General features: G+C 33.0%; 1 protein-coding gene across 1 annotated transcript in view; it reads right to left on the reverse strand.

Annotated features, from left to right (window-relative positions):
• MGAT4C (MGAT4 family member C) overlaps positions 1-6905 on the reverse strand; it is a 912166-nt gene extending 905261 nt beyond the window's left edge. The window contains exon 1 of the mRNA XM_025402523.1: positions 6711-6905. The gene's annotated coding sequence lies outside the window, so the exon portion shown is untranslated. The remainder of the gene's footprint in view (positions 1-6710) is intronic.
• Positions 6906-18146: the final 11241 nt, after the last annotated feature.

Consider the following 18146-nt stretch of genomic DNA (forward strand, 5'->3'; position numbering starts at 1 on the left):
TATTGGATATGGGAATCTGACAATATCACAAAGATTCTATTATGAAAATGAGGTGACAGAAAAATAATTTATGAAGTAGATCAACTGTACTTATATCACATGGGGGTGCTGGCCTACTTTTCAAAGATGTTCTAACAAATTCAAACTTGGCAATAAAATAAAACTCAGTTCTACAAAAAATACTGTAGGCACATCAGATGCATCACTGAACTTAAAAAGGAAAACCCAGGAATTTACACAACATCATATGCTTCTTCGAATCAAAGCAGAATTACCACCTGGCAAAGATTTTCCTCAAACATGTCCCTCCACAAAACCATTCAAGTCTACTCCCTGTATATTAGAATATTTATAACTACTTGTCCATTTGGCTTATTCACTATTTCTCTACATAACATGAATTATTAAACTACATATGAACTTATTTACTTGCAAAATTAAACACAAAATTTTTGTAACTTTCAAATTATACCATTTTCTCCTTTAGCTATTCTCTGATAAGTCTGACTTATTTATCTATACTTATTCACCAAAATATTTTGAAGAAAAAAAGTACTAAAAAGATAAATCACATACTCTATGAGAAAAGACAAACAGAAATCATATAATTAACTAGAGTGGCATCATTCCTGTAATTTACCTAAATATGTAAATGAGATTAAAATAAGCACCATATTATCTTCCCTGTTTTTCACTTACAGTGCTATGTGATACATATTTTTCTACATTTTTATAGCTTTTCTTACAGTAAACATAAAACTCTGCCACGGTTTGAGAGCCATTATAGTATATTGGTTAAATGTGAGATTGTGGCACAAAGATTCTGACCCAAACCTTAGCTAACCACATAATCTACTTATGAGAACTAATCATGGACAGTTGCTTCATCTTTCTTGATTTCCACATCAGTAAAATGATTATAATAGGAAGTACTCTGGAAGGTTGCTAGTAGAATAAACATGAGAAAACACATATTTAGTAACAGTATTTACTCCACAGAATGTATTCAACATAAAAATACGTTATGATGTTTTTTTTCCATATATCGTTTTAACACTGAAACTTTTAAGTGTACATTAACAGTGAACTTAAAATCCTGAGGTAGATATTTACATCAAATTGAGATTGTTGGAGGTACATTGGTAGAAGAAATAGGTCTAGTTACATTTTTTAGGTTAAAAATAATTGCTGCCATTTGTATATTAGACTATCTTATGTCATAATATGGAAGTTTAGAAAATTTAGAAAACACCTTACCAAAGTAGGAAATTTGATCAAACTTTGAAAGGCTTTGAAAGTCCCTGAATATCCTAGGAAAGGATAACTTATGCTCCTTGGCCAAATATGGTCTAAGGATAACTTTTACATTTTTAAGAGTGAAAGAGAGAGAGGAGAAAGAGAACACAGAATAATATGCAACAGAATCTTATGTGGCCTACAAAGTCAAAACATTTATTGTATTACTTTGCTAGAACCGCCATAACAAAGTACTACAGACTGGGTGGTTTGAATAACAGAAGTTTATTTCTTACAATTGAAAGGTTACAAGTCTAAAATCAAGGTGTCAGCAGGGTTGTAATCTTCTGAGGCCTCGCTTCTTGGCTTGTAGATATCCATCTGCTTCCTGTGTCTTCACATGTTCTTTCCTCTGTGTAAGTCTGTGTCCAAATTCCCTCTTCTTAGGATACCAGTCCTATTGGATGAAGGCCTACTCCAATGACTTCGTTTCAATTTAATTCCCTCATTAATGAACCTATCTGCAAATATAGTCACATTCTGAGATACTGGAGGTTAAGTCTTCAATATATGAAATTTAGGGAGACACAATTCAAACCACCTTTTCTGCCTGTTTTGTTTTGTTTGTTTGTTTGTTTTTACAAAAAGTAGTTAGCAGCCTGTGTTCTGGAAGCCTGAGGAGGGTACACTTGATAAGTGAACCAGTATTTTCCTAGCGCCTCCTTTACCATTTGTTTGATACTATATATAAATTGAGAGAATCACTCAATTTAGAGATTTGCTTTCCCATTACAAATTTGTTTGGCTTATTTTACTTAGCATAATGTCCTCAGGTTCATCCATATTGTCACAAATGACCGAATTTCTTTCTTTTTTAATGCTGAATAGTATTTCATTGTGTATATATAACACATTTTCTTTATCCATTCATCCAACAATGGACACCTAGGTTGCTTCCAGATCTTAACATTTAAATATATCTATATCTATCTATATACTTATAGATGTATCTATAGATAGAGATAGATAGATATAGATATAGATATGTCAATAGATAGACAGACAGACAGATAGATAGATAGATAGATAATTTCCTGAGGGAAAAATGGCTCAAGGGATTAGTGGCCAAGCCAAAGCATTTAATTCTAACTTTGGGTCAAAGGGGCAGGGTTTAACATTATGGAAATATTTGCCTGCAGTTAGCCATGGACAGAAGAAGAAAGTAGGTGAGCACAAATCTGTGACCACAAGCAAAGTCTGAAAATCAAACTAAATAACAGCAAACTCAACATCAGGGTGGACCTGGATCTGGTGATGTTATGATAGAAACAATAACCATTACTATCTTTTACTGCTTTACAAGGCCATATAATAGTATTTTGTGACATTTTGTCATTTGATCCATATCACCACATGAATATGCTTACCTACTGTCTGCTTCCCCTAGCCACCACAGACACACACACACACACACCCCTTTACAAATTAGGAAACACAGCTGAAATTATAACATAGGCTTTAATCTCCTTAAGCATTGGGTCAAAATATCCAAAAATAATACAAGAACTTCAAGAATCTTTTTATAAATGAAGTCAGATGCCTAAAATGTCTCTTTATTGGTGTGTACGTGGGTATTTGTAGGTTTAAGGCAGGATTGGCACTGTCAACAGACACTGACTCTAGAGAAAATAAAAACAAACTCAAATTGTTCATCAGCAGGTACTTGCTTTTGTGTCCACATTTTGCCCTAGCTAGGATATGCTAGATACTTTCCTGTAATGCACTTTCAAAACAATTAGTTGGTGGTTCCCTTTTGTACAGAGATAAATTCAACACAACACATGTCTGTCTTTACTTTTTGTATTGATATTTGGAAACACGTACAAAATTTTGTTTCCAAAATTGTCCAAATATCAATGTGTTTCCAAATATCAATACAAAAATTAAAGACAGACATGTGTTGTGTTTAATTTATCTTCCCATATAACTCAGAATCTTAAGGAATTTTTGTGTGTATTTTTAACTTAATATGAGATGCATCTGAGAAATTCAGATGTAGAATTTTTCAATAGTCTTGAGACCCAATAAAAACAGTTTCTAGCATGGATACTATTTTGGTAAAGATTTAAATTCACAGTTAAGGTCAACATCTGGCTGAATTGAACATTCACATTTGACAGTTTTACTCTCATTAAAAAATGTTTAGCATTTTTCAAAGCAGAAACTGTCTCTTATTTTAATAAGGGTCTTCATATATTTGCTTTGTTCCTTGAGGGATGGATTGGTATGCTTGAACTACTCTGTGCAGTTAGAATTTAAGGCCATATCACTAGATAAGCCACTGTATCAAAATAAAATGCAAATGAAAAGGGCAAATGGCACAGCATAATGAGCAAGAGGATTTATTGTCTTGTCTTCTATTTCCATATCCTTTGGGGAAATGTAAAAGTGGGAAATGAGGAATCGTTCTCTCTGCTTTCTCTGGCAAATTATGGTTGATAATTTAGCTATTAGATAACCATATAGAACATGCCAAGTGATTTCCCAAACTAGTCACTTTTCAGTTTTATCTATGTGTAACTATCTATAGGTTCTTTAATTGCAAACAGTACCCACATACTCAATGCATTATTTTTATTACTGAAACTGCTAAATAGACATGTGATAATACACATGTACACAGCCAAAACCCCCCTCCACACACACACAAACACACACACACCTTTAAAGAGTCAAATTAATTTCAACTAGAACATCCTTATGGGAAAAATATGTGAAAAAATATATTCAAAAATATGTACCATTTATTGAGCATATGCTATGCACAAACTGTGTATTTGTTATTTAATGTATGTGATCCCCACTACCCACAAGCATGTAAAAGGAAGATACCACTGGTGGCATTATACACACAATGAGACAGAGGTGTATAGAGATCAATTAAACAAACTAGCTTAACAGATTTAAACTTAGTTTGTCTTATCATCAATCCTATCTTCTGTCGACTATAACACTTTGATATATGAAATATAGTTAAAGGAGAATTTGAAAACAACTTGATGATCAGTCTGGAATCCTCTGTAAAGATGAATGCAAGTCATTGACTGAATATAGGACATTTCATGCCTCACATGCACATAAGCAGCAACTAAAGAGTCAGGCTTCATTTCCTCCCTCTGTGTGTACCAATTAGAGGTCCTGAAATATTAATAAACTTGCTGATTTAGGAGAGAATACCATTACATATTTTTTTCCTACATGTTGCTTGGAAGCAACAAACATATCATGGGCACTCAATAAATGTTATTTAACATCATCTAATAAAATGAAATTATGGTAATATATTTTGTAATAAACTCACCATAAGATGAGGCAAAGTAAGTTTTAGTACTAAACCTGGAAGCTGAGCAGATTTCAATAGCTGGGTAGGTGAATGAATCCTATGGGGAGGCAAGAGACACTAACACAATTGTGGTAGAAAATGTTAATAAGAGGTCAGATATATAAAATTTTTTATTGCACTTTGACAACTGGAGCTGCCCCTCCTGATTTTCATCTTTGTTATATTCATCTAACATTCAAAAGGCAAATTAAACAATACATTGCTAAACTTCTATTCTAACTCCTCCATACCCGTGAAGTGACTCTATTTCATTATCCATTGGTATCATCATTGGTATGATTTTGAAAGAACATAAAATATGTTCCCTGAAATGCTTTCTTTTATTCCTACTTGTGCCTCTTTTAGTACATTGGTTGAGATTTTCAGAGGAGTCAGTTGTAATTTTTAAAAAAAGAAAAGAGAGAGAGAGGATGTGAAGTCACTATATCCTCTGAAAGTCATAAGCCATGGAATTGTAAAACTCTAAGACATTCAGGAGTGTATGTAGTTTCAGAGAGTGCACTTCTGTAGATTTAAATTAGAGCTGCAAGTTATTGGGGGAGAAACCAGACTGGGAGCAATCTCACTTTTTTTATGTTTTAAAGTGAGTGGAGAGAAAAGGTTCCACAAAGGAGAGAAAGCTTGCCAAATGGAGGAATCCGTAGGGAAACTTTAATTTAAGGCTGTGTTCCTCAATTCCTGTAAAGTTCATGAAAAAAGAAGCACTTAAAAGTACTATTTGAGGACTCTATACTCTTTTCTCTTTTCCATTTTTTGCCTTTTACAATCCCTGTGAGGAAAGAGAAAATGCACTTAAAGTTACGATTTGGGTGACTCAATCCTTCTCTCTTTCCTTATTCTTCTAATAGTCTTTCTAATGCTCCGAAGAAATTGGAACAGACTTAACAAGGGCTCTTGTGAAGCTCACCACCACTTCCTCTCTTAAGCCTGTTATTAACCCACTGAAGGGATCACAAACTTTGTGTTCCAGTCCAAATACAGCAGCAGGTACACTATGCTCCAGGTCAAATATACCTGCTATTCTAACCATTTTCATAGTCATTTTTAAAACGGAAAAACAGCAACAATATGATAGAGTTCACTGAGACTATTCACACAATAATAAAACATTAAAAAAGCTCAAAAGCCCTAATAATACATGTTTATAAGCTAACTGTGGTTACTAGATGCTTCTTTTCTATTCTACACTCCCATTCTGTCTCTGATACAGAACATACACACACACCTTTAACTTTTCAGAACCAGACACGGAGTCACCTTTGCTGTTCTAAGATATCATAAGTATAATAGGATAAATTTCAGTTTAGAATAAGGCTTTCTAGCATTTTTTTGGCTCTGTTGATATTCAGAAGTTTTTCAGTTTTTAACATTTTGCTTTGCTAAACAGTTCTTATACTTCTATGAAAGGCATTGAGGTTTTCACTAACAGAACAAAGTTAAATAATAATTTTGTAGCATAAATAACAAACTGTAGCAATCAATTTTAGTAAAATCCTTTCAAACTCAAAAATAAACATCTGTAAGGCAACAAAGTATATCTACATAATATTATCAAAAATACTTCTACTGAAGTTTCTTTAAATTAAATACTTTCATCATTCAAATATTTATATATGCTACACATCCATGGTACCAAAATAAATATAAGCATTTGAGACAAAGTTTGTATTTCGGAAAATATAGAGAAAATACTATGATTGCTTTAAAAGATTCAAAAATATATATGGGTATGTAAGTTTCCAAAGTACATATTTTTCTTCACTATATGTTTCAGCTACAAAAGGAAAATCCTCAAGAGAATTAATATGAACTTATGATAATGCAGCCTGCAGCACGGTTTTGTTGTGATTTTTTCTGTTTTTGCTGACAATGCAATTCAAACTATATTCTACTAATCTTTAGTAAAGGAAGCTGATTATTTCACCTATAAACATGCAGCAATAAAGTGTCATTCTTCAGTCAATACCGACTACTTAACATCTTTCTCTTTTTACAGGTTTGGATCCCCAGCTCATTAGATTATTACCTGATAAAGAAGAGAGGGTAATGAATTGAGAAAATAACTACGTACCTTCAGAGAAAACCTGCCCGATAACAATAATCCATTAGAAAACTGGCAATATCCTCTGATCTATTGCCCGCAAAGCCATGACTTGATGGAGAGTTTCATTCCCTGGGCTCAGTTCTCCAGAAGAAAATCAGCACAATTTAAATATTTCTTGGAATGTGATAGCTCTCTAGATCCCGGGTTGCATTCTGTTCCCCAGGGATGGCAATCTGGTGTTCCTGTGTGCATAGAGCGGTGAAGATGAATTGAAAACGCTTGAGATAAATTAGGAATGGCTAAGTTAAAATTGTCTCTGCTCCAGACTCTCTCATCTGCAGTCTGCAAGCCTGTTTTTCTGTGAAAAAGCTAGATGGCAGGCTGCCTCAGTAAGTTCTTCTTAAGCGACAGAGAGCATTTTCAATGAAGAAAAATTCTCCCATTATCTAAGCTAATGTGACTGCTGCTAAATCTAGTTTTTAAAGTGTCTGCTGGCATGAAATTCATTTTCACTATTGCTTTCTTTCAAAGTAGTCTAGAATCCACACTATCAGGCTATATAGACTTCTATCTGACAGAAATATTTGAAGTTTTCTCTTTACGAATTAAATCGTATCTCTTTTGTTCAGTTTATCAATCATTTATGTAGAGGAAATTTTCTCTTTGGGTCCAAAAGACAGTTTATTGTATTTTATATTATGCAGAAGGTTTTAGGTTGCAGTAATCTCAATATGAATACTTGCATTTTTGTTAACAATCACTTATTTTAAGGCAGATTCACAGAGAAGTGTTATCATTTTTAGATGTCAGTCAAAATGCAGAAGTTATATAGAAATAGAAAAGAGGAATTTCTAATTATAATATGTGACCACAGAAGTGAATATTGACTCTTTGAATATCCTCCTCAAGAAAATAAGATATTCCAAATACAACCAAGGTTCATAAATCATTTCTCTTCTAAATAAAAATGAGCCATTTTGAATTCTGTTGATTTCATTTCAGTGACATGTTGTGATATGATAGTTTCTTCTCTAAGTTAGAAAACTCTTTTAGCATTTTCATAATATTCTGGATTTGAGATACAACACAAATACTATACTAGGTGTATTGGCAATACACAAACACTGAAAGTTTATCAAAATGTTTTGTTCTACTTCTTTACTTGTATTTGTTATACAAAACAATTTCTACATAATCAAAAAGCACACTTAAAAGCATCATAGTCCATGAGAATATGTACATTAAAAAATCCCTGCTGACTATAAAAACAATCTCATGCTTGCCCATAGCTTTCAACATGATGATCTGTAATGCTCTATGGCTATTTGACATTTAAGCAAATTGTTGCTTCCATGACAAAAATGGGGTTTCCACACTGTGAGAGAAACAAAAACAATATAATCACCTGAGAGTCAACATAAAAGTAAATAAAAATTTTCCTTTTTTCTGTACCCACCCTATAACTGTAGCTGACCACTTCATTCAGGGAGGTAGAGAGGAAAAGAAAATGGAGAAACAAAATGAAACACCACAGCAAGATGCCTCCAACCCTTTTACCTCTTGAGAAGTAGCATCACGGTAGCTATTTTTGAATAAACACAAGGAGATTGGAAAGAAGCAGCTTCAGTATTTCAGTTGGAAACTAAAATTATCCAGCATATTTTAAAAGACCATTAAATAAAGAAAGGAAGCAAGCAAGAAAACTATTTATTGGCCTCAATTGCTGTTTCTAAAATGACCATGCTGTTCAGTGCCTATGATATTAAAAACACAAATGTGGCCGGGCGCGGTGGCTCAAGCCTGTAATCCCAGCACTTTGGGAGGCCGAGACGGGCGGATCACGAGGTCAGGAGATCGAGACCATCCTGGCTAACATGGTGAAACCCCGTCTCTATTAAGAAATACAAAAAACTAGCCGGGCGAGGTGGCGGGCGTCTGTAGTCCCAGCTACTCAGGAGGCTGAGGCCGGAGAATGGCGTGAACCCGGGAGGCGGAGCTTGCAGTGAGCTGAGATCTGGCCACTGCACTCCAGCCCGGGCGACAGAGCGAGACTCCGTCTCAAAAAAAAAAAAAAAAAAAAAAAAAAAACAAAAAAACACAAATGTAAGATAAAAGTCTATTTAATAATTGACAGTTGACTGAATATCTAACTGCATTGCACTAATGTGCATTGAGTATCTCAAGTTACAGCAGTAAATGAGTTTTTTTTGAATCTCAGATGTCTGTCTCCACCTAGAATCTACCAATTGTGCTAACGCTATATTGCAAAGATGACTATCCATTGGTGAATTCAGGACCACATGCAATTACATTACAGTGATAGGTAAACTACTATGGGAGCATTGAAAATTGTTTTTGTAGGAAGTAACTTTTTAAAATAGACCAAATAAGACTAGTTAAAATAAAGAGAAATATTTCTAGGCAGTGGGAACAATATCCCCAGGGAAATATACATATTACATTTGCATAAGTGAAAGTAGCTCGGTATGGCTTGGTTGCAGAAAGAGGTATGAAAGACATGGAAAGAGATGAGTCTGGGGAGAAAATGAGTCTTTTATACTTTATTAATGAGACTGGGCTTTATCTTTGAATTGGAGATCATTGAGAGCTCTTAAATAGAGAAGTAATCAGATTTGCATTTTCGAAAAATCAATTTTTATGCCACGCTCTCCAGTTAAAAAGCATCACCACATACCCAGTTAGCCAAGCCAGATGCCTATTAGATATACTATTTCTCTCATTATTTCTAGCTTTCATCATCTCTTACCTATATGATGGCCAGAATTTTTTATTTCATCTTTCTATTTTGAGTCATTTTCTCCATCAATTCTTACATAGCTGCCAGTTTTCTCTCTAAAATATGCATAGTCATGCTCTTGCTCACAACAGTTTATTTAGTTATTATCACCTGGAGATTAATGCCCCTTAAATATATCCTTAAAATGATCTGCAAGATCTGACTGTATAACTTTTAAAATTGATATTTCATAAGAAAACAAAACTAATAAGTCACATTATTCAATTTTACCATAAATTTATAGAACATTTTTTCATTCTGCTTCCTTTTTTTTTTACTCCACCTATGCACTATCTTTCCCCAAAAGATCATAAAACTATCTTACTAACTTTTAGAAAAACACTTCAAAATTTCATCAATTAATGTACGTTCCCATTTCATATTCTCTTCAATTAACCTGATGCGAGGTCTAAGTTGTAAAAAGGGATTGCATTTCATTTTCGTTGTGTAGTTGTGATATAGATCCATATATATATATGTGTGTATATATATGTTCTGTTATTGTTAAACTTACAGATCTCTGTAAGTTCTGTAAAATAATTTTTCAAATTGCAGTTTCCACTAAAATATTGAAAGTCTTAATAGTACAACACAATTTCATCACTCAATTTAAAAAGCCATAATAAGAAATAAAATTTCCTTATTTAGATATTATATATAATTTTAGAAAATTATTTACTCTTGGGGTGATTTTATAGTAGCTGTGGCAGCATGAAAATTTGGCTTACTTTGTAACAAAATCACTTTATCACATATAATTTTTTTTTATTTTTAATAACATTGTCTTTAAAAATTATTGGGGAGACTAATTTTACTACATAAGGAGTAATTGCAATGTTGCCAAGTTAAGAAATAATAAGACAAACCAGCATGGCATCCTGCTCATTAATAAACTGATGTAAGTCTAGAAGATATGAAATATTTATGACAGTTTTAATAAAAGGTAGTTTGTGTAGAACATCTTTGTAAACTGAAAGCATTGTATGAAGAGAGTATAGACTTACATTAAATTTAAGAATATACTTAATCAAGGAGTTGAAAGACTTATATGTTGAAAACTACAAAATGTTACCGAAATAATTTTTAAAAGACACAATACCTGGAAAGATACCCCATGTACATGGATTCCAAAACTTGATGTTGCTAAGATATTAGTACTAAACAAAGCAATCCACAGATTCAATGCAACCACTATCAAAATCCCACTGGTGTTTTTTGCAGAAATAAAAAAAAAATTCATATAGATTCTTAAAGGATCTCAAATAGCTGAAACAATCTTGAAAAACATATTCAAAGTTGGAGATCTCACACTTCCTCATTTAAAACATTAATACAATTCTACAGCAATCAAAACTGTGTGATACTGGCATAAATATTGACATGTAAACCAATGGGATAGAATAGAGAGACCCCCCAAAAAACCCTTGCATACAGATACTCCTCAACTTATGACAGGGTTACATCTCAATAAATCTATTGTTAAGTTGAAAATACTGTAAGTCAAAAATGCACCCTATTGAACATCATAGCTTAGCCTACCATAACATGCTCAGAACACTTATCAAAATCCTAATGCTCGAGACACTTACATTAGCATAGAGTTAAACAAAATCATCTTACTCAAAGCCTATTTTATAAAAAACTGTTTAGTATCTCATGTAATTTATTGAACACTATACTGAAATTGAAAAACCATCATTGTGCCATAGGACATACTCTAGACTGATTTCCAAGAGGGCAACTTTTAGGACAAGCTCTCTTACTAATTACTTCTCTAAATGTAGATAGGCCTAGAGAAATTTTCATTAAAAATAAATAAATAAAAGCATTAAACTTGATTCCAGAATTCATTAAAAATCTTCAAGAGGACATTTCAGGAATGCTAAAAGGACACTCAGTTCAGTATAAGGGAATCTCTTTCAATGGAATTATGTATAAATAAAATGTGTTGCATTCCTAGTTCCTTAGAAAGTATTCCTAAGATTCCTTAGAAAGTATTCCCAAACCAGCAAAATGGCCTTTTACTGGAGATTTTGCTGTGTCTGATGGATATGTGCCAAACATATCTTGCCTTTAGGGTTCTTTCAGAAACTGAGTCAATATAATCCTTAATTTTATCTCTCTGAGCTTCAATTTCCTGATTTGCAAAAATTAAATTCAATCCTCTCTGGATCTCTAAGATTCCTTCCAGCTCCAAATTTATGTAATTATGATGTAATTTATCATTTTCTTTTGGGTATGATGACTTTATTTCTCCAAATAAATGAAGAGTAATCAAAAAAAAAATAAATAAAGAAAAACCAATAGTTGGGAACTCAAAGTACAGTTTCTCTTGAATGCATATTGATTTTGTACCTTCACAGAGTCACAAAATTGTAAGTCTGAATGTTGTAAGTCAGGGATAATTTGTATATGGTCAAATGATTTCCAACAAGAATACCAAGACTTCAACCAAGAAAGGGCAGTCTTTTCAAAAATTGTGTTGGGAGAACTGGATATTCGCATCCAAAAGAACGAAGTGGGACATCATATCATATATAAAAGTTTACTCAAAATGCATCAAAGACCACAACATAAGAGCTACAACTATAAAACTCTTAGAGGAAAACAGGAAAAAATTTTCCTGAAATTTGATTTGACAATGATTTCTTGGATATGACACCAAAATTATATTCAAGAAAAAAAGATAAATTGAATTACATCAAACTAAAAAACTTCTTTGCATAGAAGGACACAATGAATAGAGTAAAAAAGGCAACTCAGAATAGGAGAAAACATTTGCAATCATGCCTCTGATAAGAGGTTAATATTCAGAATATATGAACTCAACGCCAAAAACAAAACAACCAGATTAAGAAATGAGCAAACCGGGGCCTATCATGGGGAGGGGGGAGGGGGGAGGGATTGCATTGGGAGTTATACCTGATGTAAATGACGAGTTGATGGGTGCTGACGAGTTGATGGGTGCAGCACGCCAACATGGCACAAGTATACATATGTAACAAACCTGCACATTATGCACATGTACCCTAGAACTTAAAGTATAATAATAAAAAAAAAAGAAAAAAAAAAGAAATGAGCAAAGGACTTTGGGTATTTCTCCAGATACACAAATGGCTAAAAAGCACATTAAAAAATGATCTCTATTACTAATTATTAGGGAAATGAAAATAAAAACCACCATGAGATGTTGTTGCATATACATTAGGATGAGTACAATCAGATTAGCAAAACATAGCAAGTGTTGGCAAAAATGTAGAGAGTTTTGAATCCTTGTGCAGTGTTGGTGGGAATGCTAAATATTACATGTGCTATGAAAAAATGTTATGGCAGTTTCTCAAAATATTAAAAATAAAGTCAACGTATGATTCAGAAATTCCACTTTTGGGTATATACCCCAAGGAATGGAATGCAATGGAATGAGAATCAAACAGATATTTGTGCACCCATTTTCATAGCTGGATTATTCACAATAGCTAAAAGGTGGAAGCAACACAAATGCCCATCAAATAACAAATGGTGACATATATGTACGATGGAATGTTATTCATCATTTAAAAAAGAAATTCCCGACATGTCCTACAACACAGATGGTCCTTGAAGACCGTTATGCTAAGTGAAATAGGCCAGTCACAAAAAGACAAATACGGCATCATGATGCTTAAATGAGGGACCTAAAATAATCGTATTTACAGAGAAAGGAAGTAGAGTGGTGGCTTCCAGGATTTACAGAGGAAAGAATGCGCTATTGTTTAACGGGTATGAAGTTTCAGCTGGGAAGATGAAGAACAACAGTTCTAAAGATGAATGGTGGTGATGATTGCCCAACAATATTGGGCAATCATACTTAATGCCACTGAAGTGTACACTTAACATGATTAAAATGATAATTTCTATATTATGTATATTTTACTAAAATAAAAAATTATCTCCAAAAGTAAATATTAAATCATTACTAATCTTTGCTGAAAGAAAATAAAGAGGTAAAACATTCTAAGTATTTTCTTAAGTGTAAGGCAAATTATTGTTAAAATCAAAGCACTGAACATACAGGTTGTTATTCTATATGACATAGTAAATGCTCTGTAAAATGTGTTTTTTTAATGAGATACCTGCTGTTGTTTCTTATCCTTTCATCTAAAAATAATGACATTAAAAAGTAAGTTCTTTGAGTTACGAATGCAGATGTCTAAACAAAGAAAATAAGTGTATTTTTTCTTTTAACAAAAAGGATTATATATTATTATAGAGTAATCCGAAAACAAAGGTTAAAGAGAAGGATAAAAGGCATAAATTTCACCGGCATCAACACTGTTAGGAATATATCCCTCCCTTGAGTTCATGTTCTTTGTAGGGACATAGATGAAGCTGGAAACCGTCATTCTGAGCAAACTATCACAAGGACAGAAAACCAAACACCACATGTTCTCACTCATAGGTGGGAATTGAATAATGAGAATACTTGGACACAGGGTGGGGAACATCACACACAGGGGCCTGTCATGGGGTGGGAGGAGGGGGTGAGGGATAGCATTAGGAGAAATACCTAATGTAAATGATGAGTTAATGGGTGCAGCACACCAACATGGCACATGTATACATATGTAGCAAACCTGCACCTTTTGCACATGGACCCTAGAACTTAATGGATAATAAAAAATATATATCTCAAATAAATACAATAAAAAAGAATATATCCCTCCTTCTCTTCTCTCTCTGTCTATTCTTCTCTGTATATGTGTGTTTATATGTATCTCATAAATACACCTTTTATGTAACCACAAAAAACCAAAATATATATGTTCACATTTGTACATATATATCATATGCATAAACACAAAGAATTTCATATATATGTGTGTGTGTATATAAACGTATGTGTGTGTGTGTATATGTGTGTGTGTATATATATATGTGTGTATATATAGAGAGAGAGAGAATCAATATTGCAAGATGAAAAGAGTTCTGGCTGGGTGCAGTGGCTCCTATCTGTAATTCCAGCACTTTGGGAGGCCAAGGTAGATGGATCACTTGAGGTCAGGAGTTCCAGTACAGACTGACCAACATGGTGAAGCCCTGTCTCCACTCAAAAAAAAAAAAAAAAAAAAAAAAAATTAGCTAGGCGTGCTGGTGTGCGCCTGAAGTCCCAGCTCCTTGGGAGGCTGAGACAGGAGAATCTGTTGAACCCAGGAGGTGGAGGCTGCAGTGAGCAGAGACTGTACCACTGCACTCCAGCCTAGGCAACAGAGTGAGACTCCCTTAAAAAAAAAAAAAAGGCCAGGTGCAGTGGCTCATGCCTGTAATACCAGCACTTTGGCAGGACAAGGCAGGAGGATCACCTGAGGTCGCGAGTTAGAGACCAGCGTGACCAACATAGAGAAACCACATCTCCACTACACACACACACACACACACACACACACACACACACAGAGCCGGGCGTGGTGGCGCATGTCTGTAATCCCAGCTACTCAGGAGGCTGAGGCAGGAGAATCGCTTGAATCTAGGAGGCGGAGGTTGCGGTGAGCCGAGATCGCACCATTGCACTCCAGGCTGGGCAACAAGAGCGAAATTCTGTCTCAAAAAAGAAAAGAAAAGAGTTCTGGTGATTGGTTGCATAGCAGTGTGAATGTATTTGACACTACTGAAGGGTACACTTAACAATTGTTAAGATAGTAAATTTTATATTACATGTATTTTATCACAATTTAAAATTTCAAAAAGCATATAATAAATATTTTAAAAAGATGCCGTCAACAGAAGATCAGTTTCAAAAATTATTGAGAAAAGTATTTGTGAATATATTACAAAAACAAAAATCAATGATAAACCTTGGAATTCCTACTAATATTACAAATTTCAATGTAGAAATTAGAAACAGTTATTTCCTAAAGATAAATTTTATTATTTATTTGTAAAACCTAAGTAATTATACCAAATAAAAATAGTTATATAAAAGTTTTTCATTAGTTTCATTCAAGATGATTTTTGATAATATACTATAAATTAGCAGTATTTCATGTTATACATCACAGCATAGAGTAAAGAGCATAAACACGAATTCAAGAAAGCTGAATTATTAATACTTAAAAGATCCCATTAATAGATCCAACTATAGAAACCTTACAAGCAGCTTATGGCATAAAAGTATGTGAGGTATCTTTTTTCTTTAAAGATGTGAACCCTGGCATTTAAGAAGTGCAATATGATTAGCAAACTATGTTAGGCTCTTCTAAAGTAAATAAACTTCTTATTTATCCTTAATAGTCAAACCCAAAAGATTAGAGCTCCAGACCAGTTATCTATTCATGAGTGATTGCTAATTTCCATGAAAATAGAGTACTTATAAATGACTTGGGAAAATGTGTAATGCTAATCCTATTAGAACTAACATCTTTGATTAAAGAAAGTGGTATTTATAAACAATAAAATATTCTCTCAGCATGTATTATTTTTAAAAATTATTAAGCCACTTAAATGTATTTCTTAATTAATGTTAAGTCATTTATGAGGTAGGCAAACACAATTTAATTGATCACTTGAACTGTATCACTAAAAAGATATTCCTTTTGCAGGTAAAACAGGCTATGGAAGCACCACTTTAAAAAAATTATACACACACACATGCATGCCATATGTTTTATAATTTTATATATTATATTATATTTTATATATATATATAAAATAAAAAGATACCAAGATCATGATCAAGGCCAAAAGACACACTTGAAATAATTTCCCATAATTATACAGAGGGCAGGAAGTCTTAGGAATATGCAGAGGTTTTTGTTCACTACACAGAGTAGGAAAAAATCGTTTAAATTATATGTCACTAGTAATACTAATTTTATACTCGTGAGAAAGACAAATATGATAATCACGAAAACAATATATTCCACAATTTGATAGAAAAAATAAGACCTAGTGTTCAATAGATCAGTAGGGTTACTATAGTTTACTATAATTTATTTATCATATGTTTCATAAAGCTAGAAGAGAGTAACTTGAATGTTTCTAGCATAAAAAAAGACAAATATTTAAGATAATGAATATCCCAATTATGCTGATCTGATCTTTACAAATTATAGGAAAGTGTTAAATTATCACATATACCCTGAAAATATGTACATCTCTTATGTAACAATAAAAACTGAAATTAATTTGAAAAGAAAACAATATATTCTTCCCTACTGCTAAATTGGTGAATGGAGAGCTTGTGGGAAACAATTTCAAAGTATTTTCCTCTTTTTTTCTTGCATATCTTTAGGCTTCAGTAGAATACAGAACATATATCTTTGAGCGGATGTTCGAAAATCATATGCACTAAAATTTGTGAAAGAAACTTGAAGATTATATACATCAACCCCTATTTTTTTAATTGCCTGGTTTGCTGTCTTGCCCAAAGTCAGTGCCAGAAGATTTAGAACCAATATTTTTAATTTACTAGTCATTTAATCATAGTGTATTATGCCTTTATTTTCAGAAAAACCTGGGACTATTAATGTCTTCATAATCTTATTCAGCCACACACAAATTTTAATAATTATATTAAAGCACTATATTAGTCATGCCAGGTAATAAAATAATGAAGAAAAATAGTAACTATTCCTATGTTTTAAAAATTCAGTAGAAAACATACAATCAGTCAAATGTGAAAGAAATTGAATATAAGGCAAAATATGATGTGACATAGAGAGCTATAAACAAAGTGCAAGTGAGAACGTAAAGCAGGTATTTGGTAGTCACTAAATATATTATGGAGCAGAAAATTTGATAAGAAAATAAAATTACTTCATAAAGATAACTGGTCATACATATCCTACTTAAAAGAGCAAGGAAGGTCAAATCTATTCTTCATCATCAGTGAAGTAAAGATGCATTGTGTATTAGAGAAAGTCTCATTCAATTCCTTGAAAATAGACATGTAAAACACACGAGGGACACAGAAACTATTAAAATGCTCCTACTTCTTTGTCATCTTTTCAAAATTCAGCCAGCTATGAATAATATAAGGCCTTTAGAAGGTCATCTAAAATTACCCAAATGTGAAATGCTAATTTACAAGTTGCACAAATAAATACACCGATGATACCAGAAAACTTAGTGGAGTTTACAAATTATTCACTTTAAAGCACGTAGTTGGTTTAATGAAATATGTCAAATCTCAAATCACCAAATCAATTTCAAAAGGTATGGAGAAAAACAGGGTGATTATCATACACATAGTTTATCCTCTTCGGTCAGGCTTTACACACCATCAGTCCTTCAGGACTATGCGTTTTGACTATGAATACACTACTACCAAGTCATGAATCTAAATGTTGTAATATGTTTATAGAAAGTTTTAACTATTACCCCAATTATTTAAAATTAAAATTTACTGGCAAACACACAAACCCTATGAATTAGTTGAAATTTTCCAAAATATTCTATTTAGTAATATGATCTCAGGAACAAATAACATGATTAAATAAATAAATAAATAAATAAATATCGTAGCTACAGTTACAACAAGAAAACAGAAAATATTAACTCCATCAGGTAAGCAGACCACTGCTCCTCTGAAAACTCCAGCTCCAATTACATTAAACCTGTCTCACACCATCATCTATCCTTTTATATAAACATTTAAATCTCTTACATAAGTATAGTGGTGGCAGAATTGA

Source organism: Theropithecus gelada, chromosome 11, assembly GCF_003255815.1.
Source record: "Theropithecus gelada isolate Dixy chromosome 11, Tgel_1.0, whole genome shotgun sequence".
NCBI lineage: Eukaryota > Metazoa > Chordata > Mammalia > Primates > Cercopithecidae > Theropithecus > Theropithecus gelada.